Below are 20555 nucleotides of genomic sequence, written 5' to 3' on the forward strand. Positions count from 1 at the left end.
CTTCCTATGCCAGTCTATGGGAATTGCTTCATCATGCTGTTGCTGAATCAATCAGCAGATAGCACATTCCTGACGGCTCCAAGATGTTATCTTGTTCTTTGGTTCTCCCATTCTTGAGGCTGTTGGGTGGATTCCAGTCTGCCCTCCGGGGGCGGGAGGGGGGGCTCTGGTTATTTCCACTTGACGCCTTCTTCAGCCGATGGACACTGGATTCTTAGGCTGGCACCTCCCTGATCATTCAGTTATTATCCACACCAAGCATCCATCCACATACATCCTCTATCTCTATTTTAATGACAATTGTTAATACAACAAAAGGGCGGGAAGTCTCTGGGTGCTGTTTCTGTTGTTAGAGTATTGTTTTGAGTCTCTCTCTCTGTGAACTGCTTTGAGAACAGACTCTGTCTTAGAATGTACTAACACAGTTAGCAGCTTGCAAGTTTCACACATAGAGGGAGAGAAACAGCACCAAAAACCAAGAGACCTCTTAATTAGTAATACCCTGGAATTTGAACTATGGGGAATCAAACTCATTTGTGATTTTAATACAGAACTTCTTTAATATGATCCAACATACTCACATTTCAGTGTCTAATGTGGTTATATATGTAGCATCTGTATGGAATTGTCATTTGTGCTGACTTCACTAGTGCTTTATGTGTAGCCTGTTGTAATCTAGATGAGTTGATGTACCCCCTGGAAGACCTCTGGGGGTACCCACATTGATACAGGTACCCCTGGTTGAGAACGACTGAGCCAGGCCATCCCCCACGCTGGCAGGATTAAGCGTATCAAGATCTCCTTGGCAAATGTTTGTCCAGCCTGGTCTTAAAACCTCCGATGAAGCGGTTGGCTATTGCTTATCACCCTGATATTCTCTAGAGGCTTTCCAATGGATTTCCTAATCCTTGTTCCCCTGTCTGCCCAGATATTGAAGTTAGACTGACCTGAGTTGCTGAAGCGCTTCGTGTGCTCCTGGGATTGGTCAGAGGCTGGGGGGCGGCATCATTGGCTAAAAAAGCAACAGGAGAGTAGCCTTTGCTCAGAGAGGCCTAGCTCACAGCTTAGCTCCAGATCAGCCCAGCTAAGGCCACCAGGCTTTTCCACACATGCTATTGCACAGGGGCTCCCTCTGTTTACTGTGGTAGCCAGTTGTAATGATGCTGGTTCTGATGGGATCCAACTGAGAGTGCCAATGCAGGACAAATTGCGGGGAGGCATAGCTCAGTGGTTTGAGCATTGGCCTGCTGAACACAGGGTTGTGAGTTCAATCCTCAAGGGGGCCATTTAGGGATCTGGGCCAAAAACTGGGGATTGGTCCTGCTTTGAGCAGGGGGTTGGACTGGATGACCTCCTGAGGTCCCTTCCACCCCTGATATTCTATGATTCAAGCAGGGCAGTTACAGCCCAAGGCTGGGGTTTTTCCACCTCTAAGGCAAACCAAACCAGCCAAACAGAGCAGACTTTGGTCTCACCCCACTGGCTAACCACAAGTCACACAAGCAATTCCCTTCGACACTCCAGTTTCCCAGTATCCCCACCAGTGCCACTCATTATGGGGACAAATGGTGATGAAAACCTACACCCCAGTAAAAGAAAAAAGGTTCTCTCGATCCCAAAGACCCAAGCCCCAGACCCAGGTCAATATACAAATCAGATCTTACCCACAAATCACGCCAATCCTTTAGAATCTAAAGGTTTATTCATAAAAGTAAAAAGATATAGATGAGAGCAAGAATTGGTTAAATGGAATCAATTACATAACCGGGTCATGACCAGTAATGGCAAAGTTCTTGGTTCAGGCTTGCACCAGTGATGGAATAAACGGCAGGTTCAAATCAAGTCTCTGGAGTGCATCCACAACTGGGATGGGTCATCAGTCCTTTGTTTAGAGGTTCTGTTTGTAGCAAAGTCCCTCCAGAGGTAAGAAGCAGGATTGAAGACCAGATGGAGATAAGGCATCAGCCTTTTATCATCTTTTCCAGGTGTAAGAACACCTCTTTGTTCTTACTGTGGAAAATTACAGCAAAATGGAGTTTGGAGTCACATGGGCAAGTCCCTGCATACTTTGCTGAGTCACAAGGCCTATCTGCCTTCTCTCAGTGGGTCAGTGGTATAGCTGATGGTCCTTAATGGGCCATCCAGCAGGCTAGGCAGAGCTGACACCAACTTGTCTGGGGTGTCACTCAGAAGCATAGCATAAGTTTGAAATACAGACAGTATAGAGCCAATATTCATAACTTTAACTACAAAAATGATACACACATATAGACAGCATAATCCTAACCAGCAAACCAAAACCTTGTCTTAGATACCTTATTTGACCCCTTTTATACAAGATTTGGTGCCACTACAGGACCTTAGTTGCAACAATGTTCTATACGGTCCCAGATTATGTCAATAATGTCACACCCCCAAAGCAAAATTGATGCAGGAAGGGATGACACAAACATCACTGACTGCATCCCAAGAGCTCCCCATCCTTGGTTCTGTCTTACTACAGTTAGTATTGGGTTAGAAGCCGTACCAGTGTATAACAGAAATGGTTTATCAAAGTCATGTTCTATAACATGAATGAATCTCTTTACAAACTCAAGGTAAAACTTGGTGAGAACAATAGTGGATTGGATCTGCTCTTGCAGCGTAGTTCCTGTATGTCTCACGTGATCTTGCCAAGAGCTCAAGAACATAGCTACTTTATCCATACAAGCTCTGGCAAATGTTTGAAACCCAATTAACATCAAGTCAATGTAGACATTGATGTTGTCCATGGTATAGAAATCTTGGCATTTAGCCATGAAAGCAATTTGGTAGTGTGCCTTAGTTTCCCCTTTCATACAGCACATCAGTTCCAAGACTGTTCACAGGCATTAACTGTGCAACATCAGCATAACAAGGCCTTTTACATAAAGTGTGATCTTATGTATAGCTTTTAACATATTCAAGGGATTTTCCAAAAGATTGGGCACATTGCACATTTTTACAGTTTTTGGTAATAGCAACACATTAGTTACAAGAATTACCATTAGCAATAACAAGAAATTCATTGCAAGTGTCCATTTACAATCATTTTTGTCATGCCACACCTTTGGCTCAATACCATTGAGGTTTGGGCCTTTTAGGGTTAGCCTGTGGCTTCCCTTTGCAAAATTAAGGTCTCTCTTTCCTTCCTGTCCTGAAGGATCAAACCCTGATTTCTCTTGCTTAACAGAATTCACTGGCTGATTGGGTGTGCCGTCTATGCTAACAGCTATTAGCAAAAAGAAAAGGAGGACTTGTAGTACCTTAGAGACTAACAGATTTATTTGAGCATAAGCTTTTGTGAGCTACAGCTCACTTCATCAGATGCATGTAGTGGAGAATCTCCTTTCCGCTGCATGCATCCGATGAAGTGAGCTGAAGCTCACGAAAGCTCATGCTCAAATAAATGTGTTAGTCTCTAAGGTGCCACAAGTCCTCCTTTTCTTTTTGCGGATACAGACTAACAGGGCTGCTACTCTGAAACTAGCTATTAGCAAGTCTTCTCCCAGTCAGTCAAGTAATTTGCATTACCAGACAGGAGCCAGTTCACCAGTTTTCAGATCCTTAACTGCTACTGATTCCAAGGCTGGACTCTGTCTTAAAGAGATACCATCCATTTTCACTAACAACTGTTGTCCTTCCCTTACCAACCTCTGCTTCCACACAGAATTAGATGTTAAGTTCACTGAGAGACTACAAGTCATATCCAAAGTGTCTAGAGGTGAGAGTAGACCTGCCATCTACCCAGTCTTCCCTCTGAACCTGAGACACAGACTGTTCACTCACAGAATCTACAGGCTTGGCTACACTTGCACTTTGTACCACAATAAAGCCGCCCAGAGCGCTTTACCTTACCTTGCAATGAATCATGTGCTAAAGTATGACTGACTTGTTTATTTCTGATTCTTAGTCAGATTTATTTTTCTAGTAGTAGACACGTCAATATGCACCATAGGAGCGGTCCAATGGCAGGTGTCTGGACTTCAGGGTCCCATTCCTAACAGTTGGCCATAGTAAAAACCCAGGTTGCTACAGGGAGTGGGATGGGAGCTCAGTAGAGATGCTCTTCCCTTGCAGTCAATGCCCAAGTGCACTGTTAGGGGTTGCTGTGTTACAGTCAGTGGGTTGGGGTCTCTTAGGGGGTGCTGTCCCCATTCAGTCAGTGCTGGCCCCAGTACCCGGTTTTGGCACTAGGGGGTGCTGTATTGCACAGAGCAAGGTGGGGATGGGAATAGGGGCACTTTCACCTCACAGTCAGTGCTGGCCCCAGTACCCCATCATGGCAGTAGGAGGCGCTGTAGGGCAGGGAACAAGGTGGGGATGTGAATGGGGGCACTCTCCCGTTGCAGTCAGTGTGGGCCCTGGCCGTCGATTCTGTGGTTGCTGAAGACCCCATGCTATCGACTGTGACAGGTCTCTGTTAAGCCCCCTTGTTAGGATATAGATATTCAGGCCTGTCTGTAAAGGCCTGTACTCTAAGAATTTAGGTGTATTCTTATCACTTGGCTAGTGATAGAGGTATAAAAGAAAGAATCAAAATCACTGTCTGCTGGTGTAAGGGCCTTCTCTTACTGTGACAGTTTGTGGCCCTGTTCTTAGGCTAAGGCCTTTGGCTAAGCAGCAGAGGCAGCCATAAGCTGGGAAGCGAACGGTCACATCCTCACATTCCAAACTAGTCACATTGAAATAAGGTGCTATTGGGCTGTTAGGCACTATCAGGACAGGATTGTATTCCTATCACCTCCTAGAAAATGTAAAAGGAAGCTTAGTTTGATAGCATCCTGTCTGGCAAGAACTCACTTATCAATAGCTGGGATGTGAAATCCTCACTTCTGTATTGTCTTGTCATTATAGTTCCCACTTTGCTGTTGTTTGTCTGTATAATCTCTGTCTGGTTCTGTGATTGTTCCTGTCTGCTGTATAATTAATTTTGCTAGGTGTAAACTAATTAAGGTGGTGGGATATAATTGGTTACATAATCATGTTACAATATGTTAGGATTGGTTAGTTAAATTTCAGGAAAATGATTGGTTAAGGTATAGCTAAGCAGAACTCAAGTTTTACTATATAATCTGTAGTCAATGAGGAAGTGATGTGGGTGTGGGTGGGGGTGGGCATGGGCATGTGGGTGTGTGAGATGGGAACAGGGAATGGGGGTAAGAAAATTGGAATAATGTTTTGCTAAAGGGGGAAATGGGAACAGGGAATGGGAGTAAGGAAGTTGGAATCATGTTTGGCTAAGGGTAGGAATGGGAACAGGGACACAGGTGTAAGGCTCTGTGGTGTCAGAGCTGGGAAGGAGGATACTTAGGAAGGAAACTGGAATCATGCTTGCTGGAAGTTCACCCCAATAAACATCGAATTGTTTGCACCTTTGGACTTCGGGTATTGTTGCTCTCTGTTCATGCGAGAAGGACCAGGGAAGTAAGTGGGTGAAGGAATAAGCCCCCTAACACCCCTGTCCTGGCAAATCCCAATAAGCTTTGAGAGAGGAATGCAGTGTGCACCTGGAGGAAGTTGTGAGAATGGCAGGGTTGTTGCCTGATGGCTCCCTTCCTGTAGGAGGTCTTGCCAAGGCTGTGCCTGCACTGGGCCATTGGGGACCTTGGCTCTTCTCCAGTACAGACAGGGCTACAGAGCAAAGGAAGCTCCTTACTGGCTGGCTGCTTAGACTGTGAGCTCTGGCCCAGGGTCTGTCTCCGGTGTGTACAGCAAGGGGAGTGATGGGGCCCTGTCACGGTTCCTCCCCCACTCTGAACTCTAGGGTACAGATGTGGGGACCTGCATGAAAAACCTCCTAAGCTTATCTTTACCAGCTTAGGTCAAAACTTCCCCAAGGTACAAAATATTCCCCCCGTTATCCTTGGACTGGCCGCTACCACCACCAAACTAATACTGGTTACTGGGGAAGAGCTGTTTGGACGCGTCCTTCCCCCCAAAATACTTCCCAAAACCTTGCACCCCACTTCCTGGACAAGGTTTGGTAAAAAGCCTCACCAATTTGCATAGGTGACCACAGACCCAAACCCTTGGATCTGAAAACAATGAAAAAACATTCAGTGTTTTACAAGAAGACTTTTAATAAAAAATAGAAGTAAATAGAAATAAAGAAATCCCCCCTGTAAAATCAGGATGGTAGATATCTTACAGGGTAATTAGATTCAAAAACATAGAGAACCCCTCTAGGCAAAACCTTAAGTTACAAAAAAGATACACAGACAGAAATAGTTATTCTATTCAGCACAATTCTTTTCTCAGCCATTTAAAGAAATCATAATCTAACACATACCTAGCTAGATTACTTACTAAAAGTTCTAAGACTCCATTCCTGTTCTGTCCCCGGCCAAGACGACTACAGACAGACACAGACCCTTTGTTTCTCTCCCTCCTCCCAGCTTTTGAAAGTATCTTGTCTCCTCATTGGTCATTTTGGTCAGGTGCCAGCAAGGTTACCTTTAGCTTCTTAACCCTTTACAGGTGAGAGGAGCTTTCCCCTGGCCAGGAGGGATTTCAAAAGGGTTTACCCTTCCCTTTATATTTATGACACGCCCCCCAAATCTCAGCTAGGGTGAAACACTGGCTGGGATTTTTTCCTGGAGCTCTAGGAAAACAGAGTTAATAAGACACATGCATCTCTAAATATACTACCAAGTACATAAAGACCAACAATATTTTCCACATCTCAAGGACGATTTTAACCAGTTGATTCTGGGAAACTTTCACGGGAGAGTGCATCAGCCACTTTGTTAGAAGCTCCTGAGATGTGTTGGATGTCGAAATCAAAATCTTGGAGAGCTAAACTCCACCGAAGAAGTTTTTTGTTAGTTTCTTTGACGGTGTGAAGCCACTTTAGTGCAGCATGGTCGGTTTGCAGGTGGAAACGTCTTCCCCAAACATATGGGCATAGCTTTTCCAGAGCGTAGACAATGGCATAACATTCTTTTTCAGTGACTGACCAGTTGCTTTCCCTCTCAGACAGTTTTTTGCTGAGAAACACTACAGGGTGGAATTCTTGATCAGGTCCTTTCTGCATTAAAACTGCTCCCACACCACGCTCGGATGCATCTGTGGTTACTAGGAACGGTTTGTCAAAGTCTGGGGCCCTTAGTACAGGGTCAGACATGAGTGTCGCTTTAAGCTGGTTAAAGGCCTTCTGACACTTTCCGGTCCACTGAACAGCATTTGGCTGTTTCTTTTTGGTTAGGTCTGTCAGTGGGGCAGCGATTTGGCTGTAGTGCGGTACAAATCGTCTGTAATAACCGGCCAAGCCTAAGAAGGATTGAACCTGTTTCTTTGACTTTGGGACAGGCCACTTTTGGATAGCATCCACTTTGGCCTGTAGGGGGTTGATAGTTCCTTGACCCACCTGGTGTCCAAGGTAAGTCACTCTGTTTAGGCCTATTTGACACTTCTTAGCCTTAACAGTTAGTCCTGCCTCCCTTATGCGCTCAAGGACTTTTTGTAGATGTTCCAGGTGGTCTGCCCAGGAATCCGAAAATATGGCCACATCGTCAAGGTAGGTGACTGCATATTCTCCTAATCCCGCTAGGAGACCATCTACAAGTCTTTGGAAAGTGGCGGGTGCATTTCGCAGCCCGAAAGGGAGTACATTAAATTCATACAGCCCGAGATGTGTGATGAAGGCTGACCTTTCCTTGGCAGATTCATCTAGCGGTACCTGCCAGTACCCCTTGGTTAAGTCCAAGGTAGAGATGAACTGGGCCCGTCCCAGTTTCTCTAATAGTTCATCAGTGCGTGGCATTGGATAGTTGTCTGGGCGAGTTACAGCATTTAGCTTACGGTAGTCCACGCAAAAACGTATTTCCCCATCTGGTTTGGGAACTAGAACCACTGGAGATGCCTATGCACTTTCAGAGGGGCGGATTACACCCATCTGTAACATATCCTGGATCTCCCGTTCTATAGCAGTTTTAGCTTGAGGAGACACCCGGTAAGGGTGGACCCTAATTGGGTGAGCATTACCTGTGTCAATGGAGTGGTATGCCCGTTCAGTCAGTCCTGGGGTGGCTGAGAACGTTGGCGCGTAGCTAGTGCACAGCTCCTGGATCTGCTGTCGCTGCATACGCCCAAGGGTCATGGAGAGGTTCACCTCTTCCACACCACCAGCACATTTCCCTTCGTAATAGACACCTTCAGGCCACTCAGCGTCGTCTCCTCCCTGGGCTGTAAACTGACAAACCTTTAATTCTCTGGATCGATTAGAAGAGCTGAGAGGCGGTGGGTTGCTCCGTGCCGCCGTCCACGCTCTCTGGAGGCTTTCATCTGCTTCCTGTTCGGTCTGGAACTGTTCCCTTGATGCTGGAGACATCAGTTCCTCATTGGATTGGGGACATAGGCTTGGTCCCTCTGGAAGCGATATAGGGGATGGAGCTGTTTCTGTTGACTGTGAACCGCTCTCCGCTGGTGCACTATGTTGGGATTCAGGCTCCGGCTGAGCCTCTTGTGTAGGGTTATCGGCTGCTGCCAGTTCAGGTTCAGTGGGGCCCTCTGGTGTTGAGGTTGCAAGTACTGGATTCAGTGCTGGCACAGGGTCTGGTGTTGGTTGTTTGGCTGGTTCCGGTTCTGGGACTGGTTCCGTCTGGGTCTCTGGGACTGGATCCACTACTGCTGTTGCAGACATTGGCCTGGGGTCCGGGTCCATCACCTCTGACCGGGCCCTGATAGAAGTTTCCGGAACAGAGCTAGGCCCCACGGCTTGTTTAGCCTGGCTGCGGGTAACCGTTCCCACCCTCTTGGCCTGCTTCACGTGATTGGCCAAGTCTTCCCCCAACAGCATGGGGATGGGATAATCATCATAGACTGCAAAAGTCCACATTCCTGACCAGCCCTTGTACTGGACAGGCAACTTGGCTGTAGGCAAATTGAAAGAGTTGGACTTGAAGGGTTGAATCGTCACTTGGATCTCTGGGTTGATTAAATTGGGGTCCACTAAGGAAGCATGGATAGCTGACACTTGTGCTCCGGTGTCCCTCCACGCGGTGACCTTCTTCCCGCCCACACTCACAGTTTCCCTCCGCTCCAAGGGTATCTGGGCCTGTGGACCTCTGGTGTGAGTCCGGTGCAATGAACTGTAATCTGTTGGGGTTCTTGGGGCAGTTGGCCTTTACATGCCCCAGCTCGTTACATTTAAAACATCGTCCAGCTGACGGGTCACCGGGGCGAGGTGGGTTGCTGGAGAACAGGGTGGTGGGACGATAAGGGGTCTGGAGGGTTCTTTGGAAGGTAGGTGGGGCTTTGGGCGGCCCCCGGTAATAGGGTGTGGTCTGGGGTGGTCCCTTCTGGTCTCCGCTCCAACTGCGACCAGTTTTCTTCTTCTTTGCCACCTCCACCCATCTGGCTCCAATCTCTCCTGCCTCGATTACAGTTTTGGGTTTCCCATCTAGGATGTATCTTTCTATTTCCTCAGGAACACCCTCTAGGAATTGTTCCATTTGCATTAGGAAGGGCAAATTTACTGGAGATTCAACACTTGCTCCTGATATCCAGGCATCCCAATGTTTCACAATGTGGTAGGCATGTCGGGTAAATGACATGTCTGGTTTCCACCTTAGGGCTCGGAACCTCCGACGAGACTGCTCGGGTGTTATCCCCATTCTGACTCTCGCCTTGGATTTAAACAGTTCATACTTGTTCATATGTTCTTTAGGCATTTCAGCTGCCACCTCAGCTAAGGGTCCACTGAGCGGCGGCCTCAGCTCTACCATGGATTGGTCAGTAGAGATGTTGTACCCAAGGCAGGCCCTTTCGAAGTTTTCTAAGAAGGCCTCAGTATCATCACCTGCCTTGTAGGTGGGGAACTTTCTGGGATGGGAAGTGGTACCTGGAGAAGGATTGCTAGGGTTTGTTGGTATATTCTGCTGGGCCTTTATCCTCTCCATCTCCTCCACATGCTTCCTTGCCTCCATTTCCCTCTTGTGGGCAGCCTCCTGTACCTCCTTCTCCAGCCGCATGAGTTCTATCTGTCTTTCATGTTCCCTTTGTTTTTCCTCAGCCTGAAATTTGGCTAATTCCAGCTGTAGTCGAGCCGAGGATTTGGCCATTCTAACCTCTCTGTTTTTAACTAACTTTACACCCGAGGTTTAGAAATAAACAAACAAAACTTGGCTGTAAAATTTTGCTGTGCTGGAATAGAATACCTATTCTCTGATAGTGATTGTCAGCCTACAGAAAAAGACAATTCCCTTGTCTCTGCTCTGGGCCCAAATTAAAGCAAAAAACCTCCAACTACTTGGAAACCTGCTTACCCAGCCCAAAGAAAAAAAAAATTTCTTTTCAAACCTGTGCTCCTTGTAAAACAAAAAAAAATCAAAATCCTAAAAAAAACCCTGCCACTTTTGTCTCCAGGCAAATGGGTAGAGCACACACCCCCTATTTACTTTTAGGAAGAAAAGAAAAAAAAAACCTCTGGGTTGGAAGACTGTGAATTTCCCTGCAGGAGTTAAGTACCCTGCCTCCAGGCAAAGAAAACCTGCAATTCACAAGATAATCCCCTTTTGTCTCTGCTTGGCCACAAAGCAGAGAGAAACCAAGCTGCTTTCAGTTTCAAAGCTGCTTTCTGGACTTCCTAAAAATTCCTTTTTAAAATCTGTATTTCTAGTTCAAAAAATCTCAACTGGATCTCAAAATGATTTCAGGTTAATCCCACCACTGTGCCACCATGTCACGGTTCCTCCCCCACTCTGAACTCGAGGGTACAGATGTGGGGACCTGCATGAAAAACCTCCTAAGCTTATCTTTACCAGCTTAGGTCAAAACTTCCCCAAGGTACAAAATATTCCCCCCGTTATCCTTGGACTGGCCGCTACCACCACCAAACTAATACTGGTTACTGGGGAAGAGCTGTTTGGACGTGTCCTTCCCCCCAAAATACTTCCCAAAACCTTGCACCCCACTTCCTGGACTAGGTTTGGTAAAAAGCCTCACCAATTTGCATAGGTGACCACAGACCCAAACCCTTGGATCTGAAAACAATGAAAAAACATTCAGTGTTTTACAAGAAGACTTTTAATAAAAAATAGAAGTAAATAGAAATAAAGAAATCCCCCCTGTAAAATCAGGATGGTAGATATCTTACAGGGTAATTAGATTCAAAAACATAGAGAACCCCTCTAGGCAAAACCTTAAGTTACAAAAAAGATACACAGACAGAAATAGTTATTCTATTCAGCACAATTCTTTTCTCAGCCATTTAAAGAAATCATAATCTAACACATACCTAGCTAGATTACTTACTAAAAGTTCTAAGACTCCATTCCTGTTCTGTCCCCGGCCAAGACGACTACAGACAGACACAGACCCTTTGTTTCTCTCCCTCCTCCCAGCTTTTGAAAGTATCTTGTCTCCTCATTGGTCATTTTGGTCAGGTGCCAGCAAGGTTACCTTTAGCTTCTTAACCCTTTACAGGTGAGAGGAGCTTTCCCCTGGCCAGGAGGGATTTCAAAGGGGTTTACCCTTCCCTTTATATTTATGACAGGCCCCGACCCCAGACTCGGAAAGTCAGCCATTCCGATGGTACAGTAACCTGAGCCCTGTACTCTCCTGCTGCCTTGGGCAGAGCTGTCCCAGCAGTGAATTACAGTCCATCTTTCCTAGTGTTTAACTAGTGGTGCTATTGGCAGTGAGGGACAGGCTTTCAGTCTGTGCCCCTCCTCCTCATGGGCTAGGAGACAGGAGCTGGACTGCTGGGAGAGCAGGATGTGCTGGCAAGGGGCCACTTGTCCCAGCTGAGTGTGGAGCAACAGACCTTCCTATTCCCCCCCCCACACACACACACCTTCTCTGCATCTGACCCCGTGTGTATGGAGGTATGGAAGAGGGGATTTGGGTGGATGGGGTGGGATGGAGGAGCTGCATGTGTGTGGAGGGGTGCTTGGGTTGGAGGGATGTGTGTCTGGGGAGAGGGGTGGTCATAATGTCTGTGTGGAGGGATGGGAAGATTGGGGGGAGGAGGAGGGGGATAGGCAGGTTGGTGGGAAGAGATGGGGGATGGTGGCTTGAGGAGGCAGGATAGATGGGTGGGAAGGGATGGGGGCGGGGGGGATGAGGAGAGGGATAGGTAGATTGGTGGGATGGGATGGGGGGTTGGGGGATGAGGAGGATGTCACACCCTGCACCCCCCACTTCCTGCGATTCACTGAGACTCTCAGCCAGCCAGTAAAACAGAGGTTTATTGGATGACAGGAACACAGCCCAAACCAAGTACAAACAGGTTCTTGTAGGTACAGAAACCAGGACCCCTCTGTCCTGTCCATCTTAGGGGGCAGGGAGCCCAGACCCCGGTGCTGGACCACCCGCTGTTTCACCAGCCAGCTCGAAAACTGAAACCCCCTCCCGCCGTCTCACCCCACCACAGCCCAGCTCCTCCTCCAGCCTTTGTCCAGCTTCCCGGGCAGAAGGTGTCACCTGGCCCCAGCCCCCTCCTGGGCTGAGGTAACAGGCTCAAGTATCATCCCCAGGGGTGAAAGTAAGTCGAGTGACTTACCGGTACACTGGGGCCAGCGCTGGCCCCCGGAAGGTGCAGGGCCTAGGGCGGAAGGGCGGGGCTGAGGGGGTCAGAGCCAGCCCCAGCCCACCCTGTAAGGTAAGTGCCCCCCCCATCTCCTCTTCCTCCTTTCCCCCTCCCCCACTGGAGTAGCAGCAGCAGCCTGGGGCTCCGGGGGCTATTTAAAGGACCGGGGCGTCAGAGGCAGCTGGAGCCCCGGCCCTTTAAGTAGCCCCCGGAGCCCTGGAGTAGCGGTGGCGGGGCTCCGGCAGCTATTTAAAGGGCTGGGGTGGTAGAAGCAGGGGAGCCCCAGGCCCTTTAAATAGCCGCCGGAGCCCCACAGCTGCTAGCCCAGGGCTCCAGCAGAGGGGCACTGCTGGGAGCCCCAGGCCCTTTAAATTGCCCCCTGGGGAAGCTGGGCTGCCCCAGTATGGCACACCAGCTCTTGCCAGTACGCTGTACTGGGGCATACCGGCTTACTTTCACCTCTGATCATTCCTCAAGTGAAGTCACACCCTGATATCCCACCACCACTGCAGACAGTACCAGTAAAACTCCCACACAACATTACCAGGTCAGTACTCCCCACTCCCTGCTGCGTCCCATCTCTCCTCCCTTCGAGACTGAACTGAGCAGAGACAATCTAACCAGTGACCTGGGGAAGTTCGGGGCCCCCTCTCCGGGACAGCGCATCCGCTATCACGTTGGCACTTCCCTTCACGTGGACCACGTCCATGTCGTAATCCTGCAGGAGCAGGCTCCACCTCAAGAGCTTGGCGTTGGCTCCTTTCATCTGGTGCAGCCAGGTCAGGGGAGAGTGGTTGGTGTAGACGGTGAAGTGTCGCCCGAAGAGATAGGGCTCTAGTTTCTGAAGGGCCCATACCATAGGCAGGCACTCCTTCTTGATGGCTCCATAGTTTTGCTCCCAAGGTAACAACTTCTTGCTCAAGTACACGATGGGGTGTCTCTCCCCCTTTTCATCAGCCTGCATTAACACCGCACCCAGCCCCGTGTCTGAGGCATCAGTGAACACCATAAAGGGCTTGTCAAAGTCTGGATTTATCAGACCTGGGGCACTGACCAGAGCCTCCTTCAGCGCACAGAGAGCCCTCTGGCACTGCTCGGTCCAGACCACCTTGTCTTGCTTCCCTTTCTTCCATATGTAAGCTGAGTCAGGATGAGCTCCACCCTGACATCTGGTTGTGAGGTGTGGCAAGTTGTGGAAAAGAACTTCAGGGGCTGATCTCATTTGCATAGGCACACCCACCCCTCCTAGCATGAGCCATGGCTGCCCAAATGGTCACTTTGGCTGCTGTGGGATCCCCAGTTTCTCTGTTATTGGGGCAGGAAGAATAAATTATTATCCTGATTATGTGAATCAAGGACAGTGGAACTGTACTTGGCCTTTTGTTATGATGGAGGGACTCGCCATCTTCTCAGGAGCACTTGCTAGGCAAGGGATATGGGTTCCAAACTCAGTGACTGGAGAGAGGCTGGGGATAGAATACCTGGTGGTATGGGCCCCTGGTGAGGGCTATACATGTTAATTGCACTTTCTTCCTCTACTGTGGAATGTCAGAGCTAATTTTGATTCCATTAGGAGTCTAGTTACAGGTTGCTGAGCTGAATTCACTTTGAGCCAATGGTGTACCAGCACTGAGGGTCCCCTACTACAAGCTGAAATTGCAAAAGACCTAAATTACTAAGAGTTAAGATCACTGAGTGTTGTGTTAAGTACTGGGGGAGCCTGAAGATATATTGCGGAGCAGCAGTTTGTGGGACTTGCTGCGGGATGGCTGGCAGAGCGGTGTGGCTGGAGCAGCTCATGGGTGGGGGCTGGCAGAGCAGAGCGATTTGTGGGACGGCTGGTGGAGCGGAGCAGAGCCGTAAGGTGCCCCTTAACCCTCCCATTTCCACCCAGGTTGGGAGGTAAAACTCTGCAGATAAACTTTCGAACTCTGGGGCTGCACTGACCAGGGGCAGAAACTTCTGGGTTGTTGGACTTTTGGGACTTTGGGTGACTTTTGGGTTGCTGGACTCAAGAACCAAAGGGAAAGGACACAGCCCAATTTGCTTGGGATGGGTTTTGCTCATGGGTTGTGTTATGAATCCTGTTGGTGGTGTTTCCCCAACAAAATGCCACATTGTTTCTCTCTGTTATTAAAAGGCTTTTGCTACTCTCAGACTGTGCTTGCGAGAGGGGAAGTATTGCCTCTTAGAGGCGCCCAGCAGGGGTGGTATATAGTTGTCCCAGGTCACTGGGTGGGGGCTCGAGCCAGTTTTGCATTGTGTTATTGGAATGGATCCCCTAGATACTGAACCTGGCCCTTGTTGCTGCCAACTCTGACGGGCAGAAGGGTTACACATAGCTCAGTGTTGGGGGCAGCTATGGAGCTAAAGTGTGGCACAAATCTTCGATAATACCCAGCCATCCCAAAAAGGGCTTGGTTGTGCTTTTTGGTGTGGGGAGCGGGCCAGTCTCTGATCGCCTCCACCTTGGCTGGTTCTGGCTTTAGGCAGCCGTTCCCCACCCGGTGGCCCAGGTAAGATACTTCCGCCATCCCCACCTTGCACTTCTCTGCTTTTACAGTCAGCCCAGCCCCCTGGAGCCGGTCCAGCACTTGTCTAACCTGGGACACGTGGTCCTCCCAGGTCTGGCTAAAGACACAGATGTCATCAATATACGCCACGGCAAAACTCTCCATCCCCCTCAGGAGCTGATTCACCAGGCACTGGAAGGTGGCTGGTGCCCCCTTGAGGCTGAAAGGCCGGGTCAGAAACTCATAGAGCCCCAGAGGGGTGATAAAGGCCGATTTCAGCCGGGCATCTGCATCCAGCGGCACTTGCCAGTAGCCCTTTGTAGGGTCCATGGTGGTAAGGTACCAAGCTCCTCCCAGCTTCTCTAGGAGCTCGTCAGGCCTGGGCATGGGGTAGGCATCAGACACGGAGATGGCATTAAGCTTCCAATAGTCCACACACAACTGGATCGACCCGTTCTTTTTGGGCCAGCACCACAGGCGAGGCCCAAGGTCTGGAAGATGGCTGGATCACCCCCAAAGCCAGCATGTCACGGACCTCTCTTTCCAGGTCCTGAGCAGTTTCCCCGTGACTTGAAAGGAGGAGCATCTTATAGATGGGTGCGACCCTGTCTCCACCCAGTGAACAGTCAGATTAGTGAGTCCAGGCTGGTTGGAAAACAGCTGTCGCTACGGATGCAGCACCCCCCTGACCTCAGCTTGCTCGGCAGGGCTGGGCTGGGCTGATCAGAGAGAAGAATTGGTTCCAGGGAGGAGCCAGCTCCTGTCTCAGGGAATAGATCTACTAAAGGGTTATGTCCCTGCTCCTCCCAATGTCCACACACAGCCAACACCATATTCCCCCTGTCATAATATGGCTTCATCATATTAACATGGTACACCCGGTGGTGGTGTGCCTGCTTAGACAGCTCCACCACATAGTTTACCTCACTTAGTTGCTTGACAACCTTGAAAGGGCCTTCCCAGGCGGCTTGTAGTTTGTTTCTTCTCATGGGGATGAGAACCATCACCTGGTCTCCGGTGGCGTAGGCGTGGGCCTGCACTGTGAGGTCATACCAGACCTTCTGCTTCCTCTGGGCTCTGGCCAGATTCTCCTTGGCTAAGCCCATGAGCTCAGCAAGTCTTTCTTCGAAGGTCAAGACATACTCCATCACTGATTCTTCATCGGGAAAGGCCTTGCCCTCCCATTCATCTCTCATCAGGTCCAAGGGCCCCCTTATCCTTCTTCCATATAACAGTTCAAAAGGCGAAAACCCGGTAGACTCCTGGGGCACCTCCCTGTACGCAAACAGCAGGTGAGGTAAATACTTGTCCCAATCCTGCACGTGCTGGCTCATAGAGGTTTTCAACATCATCTTTAGAGTTCCATTGAACCTCTCCACCAGCCCATTGGACTGGGGGTGATAAGCTGAGGCCCAGTTGTGCCGGACCCCACATTTCTCCCACAAGCACCGGAGCAGGGCCAACATGAAGTTGGAGCCTTGGTCTGTCAAGACGTTCTTGGGGTACCCCACTCGGCTGAAAATCGTCAGCAGTGCATCTGCCACGGTGTCTGCTTCGATAGAAGACAAGGCCACTGCCTTGGGGTAGTGGGTAGCGAAATCTACCACTCCCAGAATGTATTTTTTCCCCGACCGGGTCGTCTTTCTGAGAGGCCCCACGATGTCCATAGCCACCTTCTGGAAAGGCTCCTCTATGATGGGCAAAGGTTTCAAAGCCGCTTTTCCCTTGTCCCGGGCCTTCCCCACCCTCTGACAGGGGGCACAGGATCAGCAATACTGTTCGAGAATAGTAAAGACCCCAGGTCAGTAAAAGTTCTGTAGCAGCCTCTGCCAGGTGCACCGGATTCCCTGGTGCCCTGAGAGGGGGATGTCATGGGCTAGGTACAGTAGTTTTGGGTGATACTTCTGGGGGACCACCAGCTGCCTCCTGATCCCACACGACTCCACTTCCCCTGGGGGAGCCCATTCTTGGTACAGGAACCCCTTCTCCCACAGGAACCTCTCTTGGCAGCCTTTCCCTAGGGTCTGTGCCGCACTGAGGCCAGCCAGGTCCCTGAGCTTCCACAAAGAGGGGTCTTTCTGAAACTCGGCCTGGAACTTGGCAGTTGGGGAAGGCGTCACCCCTCTGAGCCTTGTCCCTGGGCACTCTCTCCCCACTGGGGTAGGGTCCTGTACCTCCTGTGAGGTACTCTCCCCGATGTCAGGGCCTAGTGCCCTTGCTGGCTCTGGGTCACAACTAGGGTGTTCTGGGGGTTGCTTGGCCAGTCCTCTAGGTTGCCCCCCATCAACGGGCCCTCCTTGGCTCCCCATTTCAGATGTACCCTTGCCACGGGCATCTTGAATGGGGTCCCACCCACACCCGTCAGGGTCAGGTAGGTGTTGGGCACCACCCGATCTGGGGCCACCACCTCAGGCCGGGAGCGTCTCCTCTGCACCTGTATCCCAGTATCCATTCACCTTCCTCCCATCCACCTCCAGGGGAACAAGGCACTCGCTCCACAGGGACAGCCCTATACCCACCCAGTAAACTGAGAAGCTTGAGTCCGGACCATCCAGCCCCCCACAGGAGCTGGCCTGGGGAACTCCTCCCTCCTGAGCAGTTGGACCAGCCCCTTCTTCCTGGGAAGCCTGCCCCTTCTCCAGCTGGGTCCCTACCCAGTTAACCCTGTGCTGGTTCGGTTTGCTCAGTCTGTCCTTGAGCTTGGGGCATTGGGTCCATATGTGGCCTCTTTGGCCACAGTAATAGCAGCGCATGACCCATTGGTCCTCTCGAGCCGGGCAGTTGGTTCTGATGCCGGTTGTTCCCTTTGGGAGGCGATTCTCCACATTCCCCCTTTGGGGGGTCCCAGGGTGTTTCTTTCTTTGCATCATGGTGGGCTTATTCTTTTGGGACTCCTCCTTTCCACCTCCTGACCGGCTGTCCACAAACTCATCAGCCAGACCTGCGCTCTGCAGGTCCTCTGGCTTTTTGTCCACCAACCACAGCCTCAAGTCGGATGGGCAGTGTTCATACAGGTGCTCCAGTACAATCAGTTTAACCATGTCTTCCTTAGTCTGGGCCCCATCCGCCCACTTGTGGACATAACCCTCCATTCAGAGGATCAGTTCCAGATATATGACCTCAGGGGTTTTACGCTGACTCCGGAGCTCTTTCCGGTATGCCTCGGGAGTCATCCCAAATTTGTGTAACAGGGCCTTTTGGAACAGTTCATAGTCCCCTGCCTCCACCCCTTCCATTTGGCTGTATATCCCTATGGCTTTGGGGTCCAGTAAGGGGGTGAGAAACCAGAGCCTGTCTGCAGGGTCAAACCTGTGCAGCTCACAGGCCTTCTCAAAGGCAATCAGGAATTCATCTATGTCCTCCCCTTCCTTAAACTTGGACAGGATGCGCTTATCAAAGCTCCATGCTGTCCTGGGTCATAGAATCATAGAATCATAGAATCATAGAATATCAGGGTTGGAAGGGACCCCAGAAGGTCATCTAGTCCAACCCCCTGCTCAAAGCAGGACCAATTCCCAGTTAAATCATCCCAGCCAGGGCTTTGTCAAGCCTGACCTTAAAAACCTCTAAGGAAGGAGATTCTACCACCTCCCTAGGTAACGCATTCCAGTGTTTCACCACCCTCCTAGTGAAAAAGTTTTTCCTAATATCCAATCTAAACCTCCCCCACTGCAACTTGAGACCATTACTCCTCGTTCTGTCATCTGCTACCATTGAGAACAGTCTAGAGCCATCCTCTTTGGAACCCCCTTTCAGGTAGTTGAAAGCAGCTATCAAATCCCCCCTCATTCTTCTCTTCTGCAGGCTAAACAATCCCAGCTCCCTCAGCCTCTCCTCATAACTCATGTGTTCCAGTCCCCTAATAATTTTTGTTGCCCTTCGCTGGACTCTCTCCAATTTATCCACATCCTTCTTGAAGTGTGGGGCCCAAAACTGGACACAGTACTCCAGATGAGGCCTCACCAATGTCGAATAGAGGGGGACGATCACGTCCCTCGATCTGCTCGCTATGCCCCTACTTATACATCCCAAAATGCCATTGGCCTTCTTGGCAACAAGGGCACACTGCTGACTCATATCCAGCTTCTCGTCCACTGTCACCCCTAGGTCCTTTCCCGCAGAACTGCTGCCTAGCCATTCGGTCCCTAGTCTGTAGCGGTGCATTGGGTTCTTCCGTCCTAAGTGCAGGACCCTGCACTTATCCTTATTGAACCTCATCAGATTTCTTTTGGCCCAATCCTCCAATTTGTCTAGGTCTTTCTGTATCCTATCCCTCCCCTCCAGCATATCTACCACTCCTCCCAGTTTAGTATCATCCGCAAATTTGCTGAGAGTGCAATCCACACCATCCTCCAGATCATTTATGAAGATATTGAACAAAACTGGCCCCAGGACCGACCCCTGGAGTACTCCACTTGATACTGGCTGCCAACTAGATATGGAGCCATTGATCACTACCCGTTGAGCCCGACAATCTAGCCAGCTTTCTACCCACCTTGTAGTGCATTCATCCAGCCCATACTTCCTTAACTTGCTGACAAGAATACTGTGGGAGACCGTGTCAAAAGCTTTGCTAAAGTCAAGAAACAATACATCCACTGCTTTCCCTTCATCCACAGAACCAGTAATCTCATCATAAAAGGCGATTAGATTAGTCAGGCATGACCTTCCCTTGGTGAATCCATGCTGGCTGTTCCTGATCACTTTCCTCTCATGCAAGTGCTTCAGGATTGATTCTTTGAGGACCTGCTCCATGATTTTTCCAGGGACTGAAGTGAGGCTGACTGGCCTGTAGTTCCCAGGATCCTCCTTCTTCCCTTTTTTAAAGATTGGCACTACAATGAGGGTCCCCCCCTCACTCAACGCAGCAGGGGGCTCTCTGCTCCTCAGCCTTGCCAACTCCAGTTCATGCTGCCGCTGTTTCTCCTGATCTTCCAGCTCTTTCAGTTTTATCTCCCTCTCCCATTCCAGCCACCTCAGCTCCAGGAATGGGGAGCTCCGCCGTAAGGGTCCAGTAAGGAGCTGGCCACAAGGGTCATGGTGCCCCTGGGGTTCACCAGGCTCCTTCCAGCCCCTCCCATAGCCATAGGTAGGAGGGCCCTTGGAGCACTCTCGGCAGCAGTCTGACCCCTCCCAGCCGGGACAGACACCAGTGCCCACGCTGCATCTGTCGGGCTGCTCCCCTCAGAGACAGGGATTGGCTCTTCTGCGCGATCTTCCTCCTCCAGCTGGGCAATCAGCTGTTCTTTGGTGAGCTTCCCAAAGCCCAGGCCTCTCTGCTTGCATGGCTCGACCAGGTCCCTCTGAAGGTGATGGTTATACATCTTCTCGCTGTTCCCAAGTGGCTGTGGAGTCACAGGCCTGTGTGCTCTCAGCTCCCCATGGTTTCCAGGAAAAACCCCTATTGTGCCAGCCCTTATCCAGGTCACCACCTCTCTCCCAGGGTCAAGCCGCAGACTCCTCTGCCCCTGGTCACCAGGGGGACCCCGTTC

The 20555-nt window shown here is 50.0% G+C and overlaps 1 long non-coding RNA gene across 2 annotated transcripts in view; it reads left to right on the forward strand.

The window, feature by feature from the left end:
• Positions 1 to 20555, forward strand: part of LOC311512780 — a 72373-nt gene that overhangs the window by 7477 nt on the left and 44341 nt on the right. The gene's annotated exons all lie outside the window — the stretch shown is intronic.

Source organism: Lepidochelys olivacea, assembly GCF_965140295.1.
Source record: "Lepidochelys olivacea isolate rLepOli2 genome assembly, chromosome: 24".
Lineage (NCBI taxonomy): Eukaryota > Metazoa > Chordata > Testudines > Cheloniidae > Lepidochelys > Lepidochelys olivacea.